The sequence below is a fragment of the Panthera pardus genome, unplaced genomic scaffold, assembly GCF_024362965.1.
Source record: "Panthera pardus isolate Hobbes unplaced genomic scaffold, ASM2436296v1 HiC_scaffold_21, whole genome shotgun sequence".
NCBI classification, from domain to species: domain Eukaryota; kingdom Metazoa; phylum Chordata; class Mammalia; order Carnivora; family Felidae; genus Panthera; species Panthera pardus.
Genome location: NW_026526777.1, coordinates 12,339,676 through 12,358,348, shown reverse-complemented (window position 1 = coordinate 12,358,348; position 18,673 = coordinate 12,339,676). Strand labels below are relative to the sequence as shown.

At 45.2% G+C, this 18,673-nt stretch overlaps 2 long non-coding RNA genes across 2 annotated transcripts; one reads left to right on the top strand and one right to left on the bottom strand.

Moving 5' to 3' along the window:
• Positions 1-5,022: 5,022 nt before the first annotated feature.
• On the top strand, positions 5,023-7,886 carry LOC109276592 (uncharacterized). Its single transcript, XR_002084747.2, has 3 exons — positions 5,023-5,157; positions 5,801-5,947; positions 7,787-7,886. It is a non-coding gene; the product is annotated as an uncharacterized LOC109276592 (long non-coding RNA).
• On the bottom strand, positions 5,444-9,023 carry LOC128778820 (uncharacterized). The gene is made up of 2 exons (XR_008424543.1): positions 8,525-9,023; positions 5,444-7,982 (listed from the first exon to the last, which is right to left on the bottom strand). It is a non-coding gene; the product is annotated as an uncharacterized LOC128778820 (long non-coding RNA).
• Positions 9,024-18,673: the final 9,650 nt, after the last annotated feature.

Sequence of the window (18,673 nt, the reverse complement as noted above, 5' to 3'; positions counted from 1 at the left end):
CGAACTTACCTAAGAATGACCTGCTGACTGACACAGCTCTTTTGGGCAGAGCATCTCAGTCATTCAAGATGGAGCAGAGGCCTCTAGGTCAACGCTTCCCTATCTTTGCTCAGCTATGCCTGGGAGGAGGACCAAGACGTGTGGCCCAAAGCACGGCTGGCTAGAACCACCCCAGCAGCAGGAGCTGAGATTGGCACAGCGGCCCTGAGGAGGAGCTGTGAACACACAAGGACCATGGTTACGTGTCCAATACTTAGCACTTAGCACGGATGTATTTGTTTAATATTTTGACAACTGTATTGTATTATAACTGGCTTTCTCTGTAATCTCATGTGCTTATTCTATGCATCTAAAGCTATTATTCTGAGAAGGCTTCCATAGACTTCACAAGACTGCCAAGAGAGTCCACGTGAGAGGGTTTTGGAGGGGTGGGGGTCCAGAGCCCAGCCGACGGCCAAGAAAGAATTCTTGAAGATGTCTTTGGTGCAAAAAGGTGATTTTATTAAAGCGTGGGGGACAGGACCCGTGGGCAGAAAGAGCTGAGCTGGGGCTGTGACTGCTTACATACTGTGGAGCTGGGGGAGGGAAAGTCAAGAGGAGGTTTCTTAAAGAGACTTCCATATGCTAAAGAGGATTTACAGATTACTGGAGGCCAAGCTAAAGCAAGCATTGTCTTTAAAATAGTAGGGAGTTCCTGGAGATTAGGCTATTGATAAGATTGCCTTTTCTTGTAATATTACTAAGATGTTTGTAAACTGCTGGAAACTCTATCAGTTTATCGGTTTGTCTTCCGCCCTTTCCTTTGTTCTTGGGTGGCCAGGACCTCCTGAAGAATATTGCACAAATCCCACCTGGGGGTGGGGGAGGGTTGTGCTAGTTTGTGCTTGGCCCTCAGCTTGCCTTATGGTCCCTCATCACGTGGCAAAGGTTAAGATCCCCTGCCCTAAACCTAGATCACCTTGAGAGCACACTGTCTCCTTCTCTGCTGTGCCCTTAAAGGTCCAATATAATGCCTAGCATGGAATAGGCATTAAAAACATGCGTGGAAATAAGGAATACTTACATTCCCAGTATCCCTAGTGTCAAAAACTGTGCCTGGCCCATGGGAGGCACGCGAAGGAAGTTTTTAAATGAATGACTCACCATCTGAAGCTCCAGCTTGCTGGCCCTTGGCCTCCCCACTCCAGTCTCACGCAGCTGCCTCTGCATTCCAGCATACTGAAGCAAGGAATCATTTATCAAGTAGGCTGGTACACTATCAACAATCAACTTTTACCACAATGCAAAATCCTCAGTCGCTCGTAAATTACTTCAGGATAAACACCAGGCCTTGAAGTGAAGTGCAGCCATATTAATGAACAATTCCAGAATCTAATGAGTGGTTTCTAACGTCTGGAGGGCCTCCTCCAGGGAGAATTCTCCAGGACTAAGGATAGGCCTGTTACTCAGCCATCCGTGTTCCAGGCCCCACAGAGTACAGTTTTTCAAGCCAGCTGGTGAGAGTCAGTGAGGCGATCTGAGGACTTGGATGGATTTCTCTGTCTGCAGAGTTAATTGGCTCATATGGAGACTGAACCTGTGACCTTGATTTCCTTAGCCCCAGAGCCTAACCAGCTGAGCTCATCATCTTGACCACCTGAATGGATTCAGAGCCTCACAGAAAGGAGCATAGCCCAGAAGAGATACACAGGAAGCCAGAGTGATACAGAATTAAGCGGAGAGAGAACTCTTGAATGACATCCTTGATATTTCACTTCCTGCTCATAGTAACGGCAAAGGGCTTCAACATTACCACCCCCTTTCTACACCACCCAAACCCTGACCCTTGAGTGCATGGCAGCAAAGAACAATGAAGGTCATGTCCTCAAGTATCTTGCAAGATGGCTGGCAGTGATACCAAGAAGAACTAATCCAGATTTTTTGCTACGATATATTTTGAGTTTTCTTTTGCCAACTTTTTATGAGCGTTGCTTTTGATCCACCCAGAAGAATATAGGAAGACCAGGGTTCACATCCTGCCCTCCCTCCCCAGGAAAGCCCTTCCTGACTCCATGCAGGGACTTCCCAGGGCTGTGATGTGCTCCAGGGGATAGGAGTTTACCAATGGCTTTGGATGCACCAGAAATAGTGCTGGGAATTTTACATCTATTACTTAATTCAACTCAGAGGGAATTATTTTAAACACCTTCCTTCTAACCTGCCTTTAGAATTAGTCCTTAAAAGTTAAAGAGTAGATGAGTTGGATACATTCATAAGTGAGGAGAAGCAAGAAGCTAATAGAATGACACATGTGCTACTTAATTCTTACTAGGGATCGATTTATCAGGCTACCCATTATCATTCTGGCCATGCAGGAAAAAAACTGTCAATGGGTTTTCTGTCAATGATTTTAGGGTTTTCTTTATTGAGATATTTCTGCCAGGAATGTAGTTAACACTATTAGAAGCATAATAAATTTTGAAGTGGACAGGAGGAGATGAGAGTTCTGGGAACCATACCACCAACAGGATGTCACCACGTGGGCTGACGAGAGGGCACACGAGAGGATGCCTGTACATCCCAGAACAGTCTGGGCTTGTGCTGGCTGTCCTTGAATAATTTTTGCAGCCTCCTTTCCACTCTCACATGTGTCCCAGTTTGCATGATCGTGGGCCAAAAGACTCAATAGTCTTAAGATGTCAATTCTCCTGAAATTGATGTATAGAATCCACAAAATTCCAATCAAAAGCTCAGCAGGCTTTTTTGTAGAAACCGTCAGACTGATTGTAAAAGTCATATAACCACACAAAGGGCCTAGGAGAACCAAAATGGCTTTGAAAAAGAGGAACAAAATTGGAGGACTAACAGTACATTGGTTCAAGCTTCTTATAAACCTACAGCACAGGGTGATATTGATATAAATGTAAACAACAAAACAGCAACAACAAAAACAATGAAAATAATAGTCCGGAAGACGCATTCACGTGGACAACTGATTTTTTAAAAAGTACAAAAGCAACCTAGTGGAGAAGAAATAGTCTTTTCAACAAATAGTGCTGGAACAGTTGGCTGTTCATATGCCAAAAAAATTGCACTTTAATCCACACCCCACACATCATACACAAAAATGTACTCAAAGTGGATCATAAGCTTAAAGGTCAATCTAAAACTATAGAACTTCTAGAAGAAAAAAGCAAGAGGAAACCCTGACTTTGGATTAGGCCTAAAAGAACAAATCAATAAACCAGATTTCATCAAAATTTAAAACTTCTGCTCTGGGAAAGACACTGCCATAGAATGAAGAGGTAAATCACACGAATGGGGAAAACATTTACAATTGTGTATCCAGTAAGGGCGTTGTTACCTAGCACATATAAAGAACTCTCAAAACAGAAGAAAACAAACCAGTATCTTTTTAACAGGCAAAAGGTTTTCACAGACACTGGATCTGAGGAGATATAGGATGGCAAATATTCACATAAAAAGACGCTCATCATCATTCATCATGAGTAAAAAAATTAAAACCACAATGAGATACTCCCACACACCTATTTAAAATAATGACCATACCAAAATAAAATGAAATAATAAAATAAAATAAAGCCCATAACAAGCATTGAATGGGATGGGGAGGAGCTAAAATCTTTGTCCTATACGCTGCTGGTGGAAATGTAAACTTTAGAATTTAGAACGTAAAAATACTTCAGAAAATGATGTAGCCATTTCTTGAAATGTTAACGTAGATACCTACCTTAGGAGCCTACCATTCTACTCCTATTTATCCAAGAGAAAAGAAAGCACGTATCAATGCAACGAATTATGCATAAATGTTCACAGAGCTTTATTTGCAATATCCAAAAATTTAAAAACAACCCAAATGTCCAGCAACAGGTGGACAAATAAGCTGAGACGTATCCATGCTATGGAACACCAGTCGGCAACAGCCAGGAATGAACTATTGATACAAAACACAATGAATCTCAAAATGGTGATGCAGGGGAAAAGTGGTCAAGCCATAAAGAAAATCTACTGCATGATTTCATTTATGTGAATCTCTAGAAAATGCAAACTAATGTATAGTGACGGAGAAATCAGTGGTCGCCGGGGGGGTGGGGTGGGGGGAGGGATGGGGAGGCGACTATTTGGAGGGGACACGCAGAAACTTTGCCAGGGGGGTGACGTACAGGTGCATCGTCTTGATTGCAGTCGGAGTTTCATGGTTTCATGGGCATATTCGTATATCAAAACTTAAAAATTGTACATGCTGAATACGTACAGTTTATGATGTGGCATTTGTGCCATAGTAACACTGCCAAGAAAATGTATGAGTAATTTGGCCAGATCTCCTGTGAGTAAGTGATAGAGTTGGGATTTGAACCCAGGTTTCTGGCTTCAGAGTCCACGCTCTTAAGAGTAAGCCACTAAATATATAAAGTGTGGCTACTACTACCACGATCATTCTCATTCTCCAGTCCTAACCCTCTCTTCCATAGATACTGACCCCTAGCCCCAGAGAAACAAAATGACTTGCCAAATTTCCCCTACGAGTGAGCAACAGACCTGAGTCTGTTCCTGCATTTCCTGATTCCCACCCCGGAGACGGGGCCCTTCTTCTCTGTGATGAAACCCCTTGCCACAGTCAATGCGGGACACAGGGTGCTACATGCAGCGAGGAAGCACCCCCTTAAATCCCGGTGCCGCCACCGGCTGAGTAAGTATGGATGGCTCATGTGATGTCTTACTGGGAGTTGAGAACAAAAAAGGCCTGGTTTGGATGACAAATTATAAGGTCACTTCAGCAATATTTGACCCTGGGACACAGGAGATCGTCAAAGAGGAGCAGAGGACATTAAAAGGAGAGGTGAAAAACTGAAGACCATTGTCACCACTTCAGGACTTTGCCCAGCCTGGACTCTGAGAACAGTGTCGCGGGTTGGAGGGCCCATCACCCCGTCAGCCTGTCCAAAGGCGCTTCCGGAACCCCACCAACAGGTGCTGAGAAACACAAAACTCCAGTTACCATGGCTTTTGTGTTGACAGGCAGGGAAGTGTCCACCTTAGAAAGGCTTCGAGAATTTTTCTCCCCAGGACTTCAGGGAGCCCATACTGTAATAACAAGATCCAGGCTTTATGTTTTTAACAACACGGTGACAGGAAAAAGTCTTTCTGGCATCTCAGGTATTCTCCTTCCTGCCCTTGTATTCTGTTCACTTCCTTCATTCCAACCACCAAACAGCTCCTCAGATGGAGACAGTGAGAAGACCTCCCTTATGCCCTTCCCAAATCCGTATGATCAATCTCTCCCCCCCACCGCCCCGCTCATACATGCACACACACACACACACACACACACACACACACACACACACAGACATACACACACACACACACACAAGGAGAACTATGTAGGCAACTTTCTATTTTAGTTTGGAGCTCCTCCTTAAGAAGATCCTAAAACACAAAATCAAATGTAAACAGTTTATTTGAGAGGAAATCCCAAGAAACACTGTCAGGGGAATGAGGAAGTGAGATGGGGAGGGGAAGACAGCCAGTTATAGGTTTGTTATCAAGTAAGTCATCGCTGCGGACAATTAGAGCTTAACCCCCCTGCCGTCTCTGGGAGCCAGTGCAGAAAATGCACCTCCCGGTCATGCCACCAGCTGAGTAGTGACGGGGCTGAGCCATTTATACACTAAAGCCCAGCAGTCATCGATTGAGTCGATGCTGCCTTTAACAAGCTGAGTCTAGTGAGGGAGACAGAAACGTAAACAGTATAAACTCCTCAATGGCTGCTCTGTGTCTTATTCAGCCTTAATCTCAGCCTGACATAGGGTGGCTTCCTGGCACCCAGAGCCTCTTGTGCTGAAGGCAAAGCAGGAGCCCAAAGCGAGATCCAGCGACCCAAGAGAGACTTCAGGCAAAGATACGCAGATACGCATTGGGAAGCTGGCCGTCATGCACCGAAGCGGTAACACTAAGGGTGGGACACAAAGAGTTGCTTTCCTAAGGTATTACAGCATCACTTAGCAAGCACTGACTAACATATTTAGTGGAGCATGCCCACCAGATACTCATGGGCTCACCCACATTTCCCAGCCATGTAGCCAAAAGACTGTGAACAGAAGTGACATGCATCATTTCCAGGCAAAAGCATTTATGAGTCAGTGTGCAACCCTTTCGCCCTCCCTTCCCCTAGAAGAGCAAGCCCAAAGCTATACATTCCAGGGTAGCTACAGGATGCGGTCATACTGGATCCTGGTGTTACCACTGGGAAAGGAGCTGATCTAGAAGGCAGCGGGATCCCCAGCCAGCTCTGTGGAAAAGAGAAACAAACCTATATGTGTTCAGCCTCTGAGATTTCCAGGGTTATTTGTTACTGCCACATAGCTTAACTGAACCTGTCTAATATGTCAAGATCTTTTGTCCTGATTTCAATTTTATGTATTCGTTCAACAAATAATTACAAAGACATGAACTGACATGTGATTACTTTGTCCCAGGCAATATTTTTGGTGCTGGGGAAATAGCAGTGAACAAAAGGACAAAAAAAATGTCTGCCTTTATGGATGATCATAGATACTAGTGAGAAGTCCCTCTTGCCATAAAGGAAAAAAGTTTGTTTCTCTTCACAGTAGTTGTAAGAGGTGCAATAGGAAATAAGCATCTAGAGGGAAAGATGTTCTGGTATTTTGATAGGAGGAAATCTGTCAGTTGATACGCAGGAGGCAAGGCTGTTAGAGAACAAGAAAGGAAAATCTCAAGGCGAACTGCTTTTTGCATACTGTTTCAACATTTGTTAAATACCCATCATGGACCAGGCTTGATGCTGGATGGCAGAGATCAGAAGATAACTGAGAATAACACCGTGCTTCCCAAGCTGAGTCTAGTGAAGGGAGAGAAATATACACCACGTATAAATTCCTCAATGGCTGCTTTGTGTATTATTAAACTTTGAATCTCGGCCTGACATATGGTGATGCCCAATAAACGTTTATGAAATCTACTAATGATGACATACTATTGTTTCACTTGATCTGAAAAAAAAAACGGCATTAAAAGAACAAATCAACCCACATCTCTGCATATCCTTGCCCTCAGCTTTGCAGAGCAGTCCTAACGAGACCAGGGCTGTGACTTCCTACGTCAGTCCCGGAGTTCATGGCACATGGCTCTGCAGTCAGCTGAAAGCAGTCAGCTGAAAGATTGGGCTCTGGGGATATGAGCATCAAAGGCCTAACAGCTGTTCAGAGCTCAACATGAACTTGAAAGCTGGACACAATAATCCATAAGATGGAATGTTAGCCCCCGGGACTAAAACTCAATCAGCAACGTTCCATTTGAGGCATGTCCCGTCTACATACATCACTGCAAATCCCAGCACTGCGTTGCAAGGACTTGCGAACATTTCAAGAAACTAATACCTCTAGCATTGCCCCAGTTTTAGAGAGAAGTAGAGGCGCTGTGTGCATCCAGAAAAGAAGTCAGACTGGCGCATTTGTTATGTCTCGGGATCCCTTGTTGCCATATTCTCACCTCCAGAGATGTTCTCTGCCATCCACACGCCTCTGTCCTGCCGGGACTCTCTTGGTTTCTGTAATAGGTAAGCAGATCCTGGGGAGAGTCTCTGGCAGATTGTGCTTTGGGGGAACTGCCAAGCTCCAGAGCTACAACATCTTTTATGAATTACCACAATCAAAATAAATCAAAGTTGTAGAAACGTGTAAACATTTACCATTGAGCAACACAACTTACAGCAAAGTTGTTCTTCCCCCTGAAAACAGGGCACCCTCAACCTCTTCTTTTCCAGGAAACATGACAGGTTCAGGAAATCTCCGACCTAGGAGTCACCGCTCATCCAGGGATCTGTGAAGAAGGTGAGCACTAACGCCCCCTGATGGACCCCGTCCCATTACCCAGATGGTCTGCGGTGTATCCCCTCTGGCCATCCTTGTACTCACTGGCCCCTGTTTCTTGATGACTGTTTCACTGCTGGCAGATGAGCTCTATTCAAGATACAGAATACCTGTAGGGGCCTGCTCCGGGTCACCAGCCCCTTTTATCCTCAGGTGAATTCCTCTTACTTAGCTAACAGCGCTGTCTAGCCAGTAAAAAGCTCTGTGAAATCGAATCCAACGCATTGTAAAGCTTAAGCCACCTCTTTCTGCTGGATATACAGCCTACCCTGTATCTTACCCCAACAATTGGAAATCATCTTCCCTGACCCACTCATAAAGCATCAGAAACCAGTTGCTTCTCACCACTAGTCGTCTATTTTTGGAAATAACTGCAAAGCGAGCATATGGTCAGTCACAGTTCTGACTCTTTAAAACAACGCCTGTTGAGTTTTCATCTTCTCCCCTCCTCCCCCACCCCCCCCACCACCCCCCCCCCCACCACCCCCCCCACCCCCGCACCCAATGACCCGATTCTCTTTCTCGGCCACCCACCCCCTCCCATGACTTTAGCCCTAAGGGTTGTTTTTCCTTCCTTCATTCCCTCCCCACCCCAGATCCTTACCCTGGTACCACAGCAAACCACATCTTACCTATGTGGAATGCAGAAGAAACGTTTGCCTTTGGAGATTAAAAAGTCCTCCCGCCAATTAAGTAAACACTGGCCACACCACAGAGCTGGTGTGTTATTGCAGAGCGCCGGAGAGCACAGAGCCAGAGTTTTGGGCAGAGTTGTGTCGAAAGGAACCTCAGGCTTTGGCCTGGACTCCAGGGAAGAGACGAAAACGCACTATGCACACGTCAGAATGCCAACTACACCTGTATGCGTGCATGGCTACGGGGTCAGAGGACGTGATCAAACCACAGGATCTTCTTAACGAATAGCTTGTGGGATGCCCTCGCCTCCTCCCAGAGGGGATCCAGGCTGAGATCAAACACGGCGTCTTTGGAGGCTCCTCTCCGGCAACAGCAGGCCGACGCTGGGACAATGTTGTCAGTCGGGCATCTTCACAGTCCGGTGCTTTGGGAATTGCTGCACAAAAGGCCGCGAGCCAGACGGTGCCGCAGAGATCAGCCAAGAGCACATCTTTCCCGAATTCTTAGGGTTGTGGCATTCTTTTTTTTTTTTTTTTTTAACGTTTATTTATTTTTGAGACAGAGAGAGACAGAGCATGAACAGGGAGGGGCAGAGAGAGAGGGAGACACAGAATCTGAAACGGGCTCCAGGCTCTGAGCTGTCAGCACAGAGCCCGACGCGGGGCTCGAACTCACGGACCGGGAGATCGTGACCTGAGCCGAAGTCGGCCGCCTAACCGACTGAGCCACCCAGGCGCCCCGGGGTTGTGGCATTCTTAACCACGACTGTACAACAGGACGGTGGGACGGGGGAAGGGTTACATGAGTATTTTCAGTGCACCTGCGTTTCGGTATGGACAACTGGCGACTGTCTAAGATGAAGTGTTAAGTTCAGATATGCATCGTTGAGCTAAGGCAGGCCGTTCGGAGAGGGAATGCGGCACGCCGCTCCCATTCTGTGCTGGATTTGCCTAATGGTAACAAGAAGGTCATTTCAACTCCCCTTCTCCATTTCCCCATCCTTCAATTCTTCAATAGAGCACCTGAGAGGACCAAGAAATAAGAAGGTTCCCCTGTGAAAAGTCCCCCCAGTATACCTATGGAAATTTACTCAATTATTAATATTTTTTAAAAAACACCCCACTACAAGTTTCCATTTTTCCCTGGGTTTTTAATATGGGGTTACTTTTGCCCACGGCATCCAAAGGTGAGTTAATTTTATTAAGAACATTTTGAGACAGCTAGAATGTCAGAAGTTGACACTCCCCTCCCTCCAGTCCTCCATTCTTGGTCACACTGTTAAATGGCAGCTGGCCCCAAAAGCCAACCGTGCCCTTTTTCAATATCTCAGCCATTCTGTGGATAGCCTTTGTTTCCCATGGCTGCCAAGGAGACAATCTGGCTCTCATTTCCTTTGAAGAAGAGCCCGTTCTGATGAGTCAGGTCTACACTGGGAATAATTAGGTCAAATAAATGAGGCCTTCCAGCTGCCTGTGGCATCACTCAACACCCCCATGTTGCAGATAAAGGAGACAATGCTGGAACAAAAGCAGAGGTTATCTATTGTGAATTATACCTACCTCTTGCCCAAGGGATGTTATCAAAATGTATGCAAAGTAACCATGTCTCCTCTCTTTGCGTCTGGAAAAGGGAACACTGATCCACATTGATCATGTGCTGGTCCCACTGCCTTCCCAGCCTACGAGAGAAGGCTCCTGTCCCGTGAGGCACTGCCAACCAACTGGAAGTTCTCAAGATGCCTTATGTCACGTTTGCCCTTGTGGTCTCCCCGTCACCTTATCCTGGGCTGCCACGACCACTGGCAGGAGAAAGAGGAAATTCAGTGCGGTTGGAGTCATACGCCAGCTCTTGTCAGTTAGTGTCAGTTCATCATTCAGGCAAGACTCTCGGGTAGTTTACCAGTTTGCTCAACAACCCGTACACGCAGCGGATTAACCCGGGCTCAGATTAGAAATGCCAACCTGCTACCCGGATTCAGGAGCTCCCCCCTCTCCCCCAGATCTGGGTGGCAGTAAGTAGGGAACGGAGAGAAAAAACCATTATAAAATAAGCTAGCCTTTCATCCAAGAGTCTCATTACTTAGGGGGGTGAGGGAAGGAATCTTTGTTTCTCTTTCTCTCTCATCTCTCTCTTTTTCTTTAACTTTATTCAACTATTGAGCAATTATTATAATGGAAGGGCTCACAAAGGTTGCACCATGAAATCCCACCAACCTGGGATTTCATACCCAATGTTGATGTAGGTCACAGTCCTCCTGCAAGGGCTGATGATACATCCCACCCTACATCAGGCTGACCAGATCACGTGCTCTTTCCAAGCAGCCTGGTCTCGCAACGATCACACCCCTGTTTAAATCGAAAGCACCATCGGAAGCAAGTAGATTAGCTGGAGATGTGCTTGGCGTGTCTCCCCACGGGTTCCATTATTTTGGGTTACACCAGCTCTACAAAAAATGAGAAACTTTCTATCTCTTAAAAAGTAAAACGGGGAATTCAGCTTACATCGAAGTAGCAGGAACAAAAGTACTGCCTCCCAGCCCGTCCTTCCCAGCTGGCTATGGGACTTAAGGCATCTCATGCTCACCAGATGCTACACGGTGCCTGAGGAGAAGCCCAGGGAGGACAGAACAGCTGTGAGCCTCAAAAATGAGCCCGTTTTCAACTCCGCTGGGGCAATAGACTGTCAAAGAGTGGCTCATAAAATAGCTTTTTCATTCAGTCCCTCAATAACTAATTACAGAGTGACTGCTGGGTACAAGGCATTTTTCTGTCCCTGCTCCCCCGCCCCAGGTGTGAACACCAGCCCTGCAGTCCCTCCAATGTACAGCAGACGCTAAATCCAGGAGGCGGCTCAGGCACCAGAGTAATTCGCAGTTATGGGAGGTGAGGAAGGCTGGCCCCAGGAGGCTCCGTTGAAAGCGGCAAAGTTGCTCACAATCCATAATCCAGCTCCTACACAGTCCTCCCCCATCCCCCCCACCCCCACTCCCACCATCCTCATTTCCTCTGACATGAAATCTCCAGGTCTAGGCTGAGAGCCCTAACCCCACACTGCCTGCGGATTCACCCAAGAGAGAGAACATCACAACCCTAACTGAGGAGGAATTGCTTTTTTTTTTTTTTAATCTCCTTGCAGCCTTTAAACAATCTCATTCACTTGCCTTGCCCTAATCTAACTTCCTCTCCCGGGATATGCCTGCAAGACTCATTACTAAGAAATGCTGGCCTCGGCCACATCATAGGCTTAAGACTCCAGCCCCTCTGCTGCCATGAGCAAACCTCAGCTGTTCCAAAGCGAAGCCGTATTTCACCTCTCCCAAGAGGCCAGATGGAAGCCACACTACAGATTCCAGAAGGATGGGCAGATGCGGGGTAAGAAGGGAGACTCCCTCACTGGGCCAAGGGAGCAGCCTCGGGTCCTCTGTCCTCCAAGAGTACACGGCTAGCTTTGTTCCCCTGTCCCAAACAGGGTGCAGCATGGTTCATGCACGTACCAAGTTCGGTGTACCCTTTGGGTCAAGGGCGGGAGTGATGTGTGCTCCTATGTGCAGCCACTGTAGACTGGGGCTGGGCTCAGTGAGGTGAGTAGAGGGAGGCGAGGTCCAGCAAGGCCCATTAATTCATATAAGCGTTGTCTTAGCTGGCTGGACTGGAAATGAATTCATAGCCAGGCAGCCTCGGGGCCCTGCTGCTACAATCTGGGGTGGGGACCACAAAGAGTTTTCACTGCTGGTCATACAAATGGAACAAAACTTTCAAACGCAATTTCCTCCTGTTTTTTCCCCCACCCTGTGTCATCTTTAATCTGTGTTGGGGAGGATGTGAAGATCTTGGGTGGATCAACAGCACAGAGGAGAAGGAAAATCCTGTGATGTGAAATATTCTCCGCAAGAAAAGCAATTGGAGAAGTGACCACGAAGCCACTTCAGCTGTTTGTGTGCTCTCTCTCTCTCTCTCTCTCAGAATCCCTCCAGTAAATAGTTAAAGAAAAAACAAAAAGATGATGGCTTTGGATCGCATGTTTTTACTGGAATTGGAAGGGGTTTTATCAAGAGAAGTCCAGAACACTCCCTTCTCACCTGAAGGAGGACAACACCATCCCCCCCGCTTCGCCCCCATTACAGCACCAGCTTGGGGAAGAGAGGGGTCCTGCTCATGAGCTCTTAGCAATTCCCCTATTTACAGACTGAAGCTCCTTTGCTCAAAAACTGATGAATACGTTTTCTTTTGTGGCATGAGAATAGGTGACCTTTTCCCCCTGAATTCCCATCCTGGGGGCCAGGGAAGAGAGCCCAGGATCCCTTCTCTTGGCCCTTGCACCGTGGGAAAGAGTATCCAGAGTTGAAAAGCCTGAGAAATGCCCTGGAACAGCTTTGAAAGTCACTCAGCGTGAGTGCTTGCCCTCTGAAAAATCATCCCCGTTGTATCGCGACAGGCACGCCTCGGGGTCTGTGACCCGGCCCCAGACACAGAGCTGATTCCCTGTGTCAGCAGATTCACACCACTTGTCTCCCTTCTGAAAACAGTTTCTAAAGAATTATCTGGTGAAGTCAGTTTCCTAGGAGAATCCATCACATCTCCCCAGCAGATATTTCCACCCTTGCAAACCATTAGATAAACTTAAAGAACAAATTAGTCCTCACTGTCGGCCCCCCCAGCCCTCTCCAGGCCACCACTTAAATCATGCTACTTTCTCAGTGGATTTGAAGCAAGCTTTCAGATCGGAGCCCTCCAACCAAGAGCCCAAGGACATAACTCATAAGAACAATCGCCCAACAACTGTCTCTTCAACTTCTCCCATCTGGTATCTGCTCCCTTGTGAATGGGGCATCCACCAGCAGGAAGGGTTAGGGCTGGGGTGAGTTAAGTCTTGAAAAGAAAGGGGTGACAGAAAAGGAGCGAGATCAAAACGGTCCCAGGAGGCAAGTGTCGGTCAAGGGCTTTGAAACCCTTCAAATAGCTACTTCTGCTCTGTCTTGATTTTGTCCCACTCTCCAGTGTTACATACCTGCCACCCTAGAAACCATGAGCTCTGCGTAGCCACTGGCAATCAGCTGCTGGTAACTTTGCAAAAGAGTCTGCTCCTCGCCAGAATCAGAACAAAATCTACGTTGATTCACTTGGTATCCATAAACTGAATTAAGCATCAGAGCGGCACAGTAGGCTGGGAGAAGGACAGATTTCAACATCAGGTAAGCCCGAGTTCCACGTTTTGCCTCTGACACTGGTGGTGGTCAAGACAGGCAAGGTGGTCAAGGCAGGTTAGTCACAGAGTCTCTGCTGTCTGCTCTGTAAAACCAAAGTGGTTACACTTACCTTGTATGACTCAAATAAGAATAAAATGGGGGGGGGGGGGGATGAAATGACAGTAGCTATTTAACACACTTTATGGAGTGTCCTAATGAATAGCACCTAGTTCCCTGTGTCTTTGATGTACATACAGCCATAACTGGGATCCCATCATTAAACTGGTTTCGACATTTTGACTTTGTCTCGGTTTCCTTTATAAGTTAACAAAAAACGCCAATAGCCAGCCCAGGTACCCATAATCATTGTAACATTTATGCACCAAGATCATAACAAGGTAAATTATAAAGGCAAGTTATTTCACACAAAAAAGGTAAAGGGAAGGCTGCAAAGAGACGAGAAATAAATTCATAACTTTAGCTGCACATTCTCTCAGAGAAAGAGGTCTTACTATATTTTAATATGTCATTTTAACATATTTTTATACAGTATAGAATATAATAGTATAGAGAATATTTATTGAATTGTAGAATTTCAGGGTCATTTAAGTCCAAATTCTTCACTGATACCCGCATACCATGTGAAATACTCTTTACTTTTAATAAGTATTTTTATGTTTATTTATTTTGAGAGAGAGAGAGAGCAGGGAAGGGGCAGAGAGAGAGAGTCGGAGACAGAGAATCTCCAGCAGGCTCTGCACTGTCAGCACAGAGCCCAAAGCAGGGCTCGAACTCACAAAGCATGAGATCACGACCTGAGCTGAAATCAAGAGTTGAATGCTCAGCCAACATGAGCCACCCAGGTGCCCCAAAATACTCTTTACATTTAATTTACTCTTTAGAATGTCTTTTTAAAAGGCTATCCAAAGATTCCCTGAGGTAAACAAGATAGTCAGAATCCAAGAATAAGAGGTTAAAAGCGATGAGGGCAGGTAACTTGAGAGAATCCTCTCGGTTCATAGGTACTGAGCTTTAACTGGATATATGCCCTATAATTTCTCTTCAGAAGAGATGGGTTAGAAAGAACTTACAGATCTAAATGTAGTGGTTGTTCCCTCGTGAGCCATGGCCACTGCCGACTGACCATGCGGTGAAAGGCGATGCTCAGTTAGTTGGCCCACTCCTGTGTTTCCCAGAGTGTGGTCCATTGGGTCCAAGTCCCCTAGGGAAGATGCGGTGGGGGGGGGGGGGGGATATTGAAAATGGGACTCCAGCCCTGAACTCCTGAACAGAATCTTTGAAGATGGCTCTGAAATTAGCGTTTTGCACCAAAATTTGCATTTTTAATAAATTCTGTGAAACCCTATCTGTCATGTGAAAAAAAGGGATGAGACAAAACATCATAGTCACTATTGGAAAGAGGCAAAAGCAGCTTACGTATTAATGGAGAGAAAGAGGAAAAACAGAAAGCCAGTCATCTTCTTAATGTGTGGATGTGTCATAATGTGTCATTTAAAAAGCACCCCTGTAACTCATTCCCATTTCAACTGCCTCTGGGAGAATCCAACTAGAAATATTGCCCTACGCTTTTGAAATGACTCTCAAAGTTTAGTCACATTTAAAATAAAAGGGCAGGTACAGAAAATATTCATTTGCCTCAATGTATTACTCAAACACTCAATATTGCATTTTTCTAAAGAGTCCGAACACAAAGTTCTTTAGAGAAAGAAAAGACTACTTGGGGAAAAATATTGTTTTGTTGGGTCTGAATGCATCTTTCTAGAAAACCAATTATGCTGCATTCAGGCACAGGAGGATAAATTCTTCAGAAAGATTCTTAGGAGATAATAGTAGTGAATTGTTGAACGTAAAATCACAAGCAGAATTTTTTTTAATTTCCGGGAAGAAGAATCAGCACCCTCTTCCAGTTCATGGAGAGATGTGGAAAGCGTGAGTAATATTTGCCAAAGGATAAGTGCCTCCTATTCATTCTATTCTAACGTAATCTCCTGAGAACCAAACTGTAAAACTCTGTCACAAGTGAAAATAAAAAGAGTAAAAACATGATAGAAATCCAAATCCACACCATGAAATGAAGGTTGCAATTTCACCTTGGTCATTAGACCACATAACCTTATACTTACCAACAGTCCTTTTCACTTTCCTCGTTCCTATGCCTCTGTCACACCCTTAACCACATGCCATCTGCCTAAAAGCAGACTGAGGAGATTGTCATGCTAAGATAATGAGATAAAAGTCAAGATATACAAAGTACTACAGAATCTTTAGAAATTAGAGGTAATATCCACCTGGGGTGATAAAGAAAGTTCATAAAAATGATATTTTCAGAGATAAGAAGAGTGAAGTTCAACAAACAGAGATGAGATGACTGAGAAAGGATATTATAGAAAGAGAGAATATGAGTAAAAACGTGAAGGTCAAAAATGAGGGACACAAGTAAGAAAGGCTATGGCTTTCTTCTGCTTTCCCTCCACGTATTTCATCAACCTTTAATTGTCTCTATTAGACTCTTTCAATATCTCTCCAACCTGCTTAACATTCAAATCTCTGTATCATTATTCTCATTTATACCCTCAGTACCTTTCTCCACCTAGACTATTGTGACAATATTCTACCCATTTCCTCATTTGTGGATAAATCTACTCACTGCTCAGTTTCACATAGATTAAAAGCAGGATTGGATCGCCCAATGCCTACTGAATAAAGCCCCAAACCCCTACTCTAGTATTTAAATGTTCCACTCTGTCATTCTAGTTTTTGGTCTCAAAGTTTCCCTTCACACAGGTACACAGAGGTCAGATAATAAGTGAAGAAGATAACAAGAGGACTGACTCTCAATTAAATAGCTATGGATGACCTTTGAGAGCCCAGTCTCAACAGAGTGGTGGAAATAAGCCACAATGGATATGGAAAAAAAAAAAATGAGGCATAACAGTGAGTAAAGAGGTGTAAGTAGCTAGCTAGTATAGATAATTTGGGGCGGGGGGGAATTTGACAATAAAAATAATATGAATAATAGGATGTTATGCTGGGAGAGTTCAGAGTGCCAAGGAATGGCTTCTTGGTGCTGATGGTAGTAATAAATGGTGATGGGAGTAGTAGATAGTGGTGGTGGTGTCCCTGTTTGTGCTGGGTAGGAACTGGAGAGAGGAGACTGAGTCCCCAGGTTTCCCTCTCCAAAATCACAGCAAAAATAAGAGGTGTTCACCCACAACCACAGAAAAGTGGGGAACAAGTCAAAAGCCCTTACCAAGCCAACAATCTACAGAAAAATCTTAAAAACATTTATCAGAACCATGACTCTGAGTAGCAAATTTATTTCAGCATATTTAGGGAGAGGAAGAGGCAATGTCAATTAAATATAAACTTATGTATTTGCTTATTCCCCAAACTTGTTCCAGAAAGAATCTAAGGCAGCCACAAAGTGCTAGGTGCTGGATAAAAGCCACCACAGCCTGGAATATGAGCTAAACTCCCTTGGCCACCAGGGCTATAAGACCCAAGCAAATAGATCGTAAACAAAGAGCTCAAAGCACCAAGCTCTTAAACAGAAGGAATAAAACTGAAGGACCATGATGAGAAGGGGCAGGTCCCCCAGGTGTACCTGAGTGCTGAACTGCTTCCCACCACATCAAAAGCAATGGCACAGCCCCTAATTCCAATTGCTGAAACATTTTAACAGCTGGGAATTAAAATAAGCTGTCAGCCAGCTCAAAAAGATTTTTTAATTCAAAATAAATCAGGCTAACAACCTGCAGATGTTTGGAAAGAAAATGTTTGGGTGACTCATTTTCAAAACCCAGTTCCCTAACTTTGCCATTTCAGGGCTTCTCAATGACTGCTACCTGCCCTTGGTGTCTAATCATGAGGCAAACTTATGCTGGCGTTCTCAGACTCAACACTGGTCTAACATGTTGATGATCATGGATTCCAACTGGTAAACTCAGCTGAAATCAGGACCCAAGAGCAGAGTCGGTCAGATTACTGAACGTGTTACCAAGTCTCTGGATCTCCAGGGATCCTTCAGCCTCTAATGATAGACGGAAATACTCAAAAGTTCTGCCCCAAAGTCTTTGTACTCAGGTTTGCATTAACCTTTGTGCCACATTTCTTAGAAGAAATTGGGGATAATATCAGTATGGGTTGAACAACAGAATAGAAACAGGGAGAGAAAAAAAGGGAAGAAGAGACTGTGGGAGCAATGAACAATATTGCGGACTCAAGATAAATGACCCAAGACAAATCAGCTCCTCAGAGCCCGGTCTGAGGACAACATGGGAGGTGCACACATCAGCGAGCTGCCCTTGGAGGAAGAAGAGAGTTTCAGCTTCTCCACCTGAGGACCATCTAGGTCAATTCCTTGGCCTCTTTCAGCTGGTAAATATAAAACAAACCATAATAATACAGTGATAAATCTGGTTCTAAAATCTGGGAGCTGTTGGTCTTCAAAGTGATGAGGTGGGAGGTATTAGATTGCTGCCAGGGAGCTGGGGGACCCTTCACCCGTTCATACCCAGCAGGTGAACTTGCCCCTCCAGGAAGACCTTCCCTTCTCCTTTACCTTCCCTGTCTTAGTTCAAGTGGCTATAATGTAGTGACACAGACCGGGTGGCTTGTCAACAACAGAAATTTACTTCTTATAGTTCTGGAGGCTGAGAAGTCCAAGATCAGGGTGCCGTCACGGTCAAGTTCTAGTGAAGACCCCCTTCTGGTTGTAGACTACTGACTTCCCATGTGTATTCTTACCTGGGTGAAAGGGTAGGAGAGCCCTTTCGAGTCTCTTTTATAAGGGCATTACTCCCATGCAGGAGGGCTCTGCTCTTATCATAACCTAGTCAGCTACCAAATTTCCCACTTCCTAATTCCGTTACATTAGACATTAGGATCTCAACGTATGAACTCTGAGGACAAATTCAGTCTCTAGCACTCTCCTGGCCTC